This window comes from Grammomys surdaster, unplaced genomic scaffold, assembly GCF_004785775.1.
Source record: "Grammomys surdaster isolate TR1022 unplaced genomic scaffold, NIH_TR_1.0 944, whole genome shotgun sequence".
NCBI lineage: Eukaryota > Metazoa > Chordata > Mammalia > Rodentia > Muridae > Grammomys > Grammomys surdaster.
In genome coordinates, this window is record NW_021605363.1 from 2,014 (window position 1) to 4,935 (window position 2,922).

Genomic DNA, 2,922 nt, shown 5'->3' on the forward strand with positions numbered 1-2,922 from the left:
TTAAGTTAATGGTTTTAGAAGCTCTTGGAATGTGCTCTGAGTAGCAGTACCTGCTTCCTATCTCAGAAGCAATTAACTCACAACACTAAAGACTGGCAGAGTTCTCATTGCTGTTTTGACTACCAGAAAAAATTCAATATTATAAAAGAGCTAAAAATCACTATATTTTAAGAATTCCTATAGGATCATCATTAAGGATTAAGAAATCATCGATTTATCAACATAGCATCACTACAAGACATTATGTCTTCATCTGCAGAGATCTGCTCAAAAGGATGGGCTAATACCTAGTGGTTGTCTTATATATTTAATAACAACAGGAATGCATATAAACAGCAGGAATCATTCCTAAAATCAATGTCCCCAGGGTCTTGCCTACGAGAGAAAATCTATCCTAGAATTTTCTAAATCTAAGGCAGACCCATCTCAGGAAGATCACCTGCTAGATTTTAGCTTCTCCTTGTCAGCTCCTGACACTACTTCAGGAATGGCATTCAGAGATAAAACAAGGTCTATACGGATTTTCATGAATATAAAAAGGATGACACTAGAGTAATATATTTGGGGAATTATTTAAATTATATTCAATCCCAAAGATCTCTGATTTCTGAGCCTTATTTAAGGAAAAGTAGCTCTTATGCAGAAACTTAGATTTGCTCATAGTACAAAGATTACTGCAATTGAGCAGAAAATTTCATAATTTGTACATCCTCCTTAATAATTCCTATGGCTTCTTATAGCATGCCAGCAAGAAGATATGAGGAGTTTTTAGTAATGTTTTTTGCCACTGATGAGATCAACAAGAATCCTTATCTTTTACCCAACATGTCTTTGATGTTCTCCCGAATTGTTGGCCTGTGTGAAGACACTTTTGGACTTCTGGATAAACTATATGAAACACAACACAATAATTTTGATTTTATTAATTATAACTGTGGAATACCAGAAATTTGTGCTATACAACTTACAGGACCATCATGGATAACATCCTTAAAATTGGCAATTTATTTTAGGACACTGAAGGTAAGAATGTGTGACACTGGATGAGTTAACAAAGTACATTCCATTCGTAGATGGTAAGGGAGAAACCTTTGTCAGTATGTGTTTGTGTGTGAACTGTTTTACACATATTATAAAGTATATAAAAATTCAGATCACAGACACACTGTAGGAAATAAGCAAAACACTTTACATGCTATGTATAGAATAATTTTACTATCCTTATTGGGAGTTCTGAAAGGTGAGTAATGTTATTTGTATACAAGTCCAAACCTCCTTAACATCATATTCCTCATGTGGATGTTTCATCCTCTCTTCTACATCTTTTAGATTTTCTTTGGACCATTTAATCCTAACCTGAGTGACCATGACCAGTTTCCGTATCTCTATCAGATAGCAACCAAGGACACACGTTTGTCCCATGGCATGGTCTCTCTGATGCTTCATTTTAATGGACATGGATTGGCCTGGTCATCTCAAATGATGACCAGGGTATTCAGTTTCTCTCAGACTTGAGAGAAGAAATGCAAAGCTATGGGATCTGTTTAGCTTTTATGAATATTATCCCAGAAGACATGCAGATATACATGACAAGGGCTAAGATATATGATAAACAAATTATGACATCAACTGCAAGGGTTGTTATCATTTATGGTGAGAAGAACTCTACCCTAGAAGTCAGTTTTAGAAAATGGAGATATTTAGGTGCACAGAGAATCTGGATCACAACCTCACAGTGGGATGTCATCATAAATAAAAGAAATTTCAGCCTTGATTTCTTTCATGGGACTGTCACTTTTGAACACCAGCACAGTGAGATTGCTAAATTAAGGAATTTTATGCAAACAATGAACACTTCCAAGTACCCAGTAGACATTTCTCAGTGTGTGCTATGGTGGAATTATTTTACTTGTTCAATATCTAAGAACAGCAATAGCAAAATGGATTATTTTTCAGTCAACAATACAGTGGAATGGTTAGCACTGCACAAATTTGACATGTCCCTGAGTGAAGAAGGTTACAATTTGTATAATGCTGTGTATGTTGTGGCCCACACATACCATGAACTCATTCTTCAAAAAGTAGAATCTCAGCAAACGGCAGAACCCATAGGAGTATTCACTGACTGTCAGCAGGTAGAGTTTGTTACATTTCATTATGCTTATATATATCAATGTAATCTTTAAAGGGCCCCTGAGAAACTCACATAAATTTGTTAGAGATATTCTTGCAATAAAAACATTTTTATAAAGGCTGGTGAGATGGCTCAGCAGTTAAGAACACTAACTGCTCTTCCAGAGGTCCTGAGTTCAATTCCCAGCAACCACATGGTGGCTCACAACTGTCTGTAATGGGATCCAACGCCCTCTTCTGGAGTGTCTGAAGACAGCTACAGTGTACTCATATATATGCAAGGCAGTGGTGGTGCACACCTTTAATCCCAGCACTTGGGAGGCAGAGGCAGGTAGATTTCTGAGTTCGAGGCCAGCCTGGTCTACAGAGTGAGTTTCAGGACAGCCATGGCTAGAGAGAGAAATCCTGTCTCGGGGAAAAAAAAAGATTTCTATACTATAAAACTACCTACTGAATTTTTTACATGGATATGTAACATGCAAAAGGATAACATACAATTGGAGACAATATTTTTGTATGAATGTCAGTGAGTTTGTTAAAATGTGTCTCAATATTCTATCAAATGAGTTCAATATTTAAAATAAGAGTCAAGAGTTTTATCATAAAAGCATTAACTGATAACTAGCCTAGAATAATTTTCCAAGAATATTTTTCTCAATAATTGGTACATTTGCTGTGATTAATAGTTATTCATTTAAAGTAATAATTACTTATAAAAACCTAAATGATGATGACTGCACATTTAATAAGTTTATGTTTATTTCATATATGAAAACTGTATATACATGA

At 35.4% G+C, this 2,922-nt stretch overlaps 1 pseudogene; it reads left to right on the top strand.

Annotated features, from left to right (window-relative positions):
* Positions 1-726: 726 nt before the first annotated feature.
* Positions 727-2,135, top strand: LOC114634308 (annotated as a pseudogene).
* The last annotated feature ends 787 nt before the right edge of the window (positions 2,136-2,922 follow it).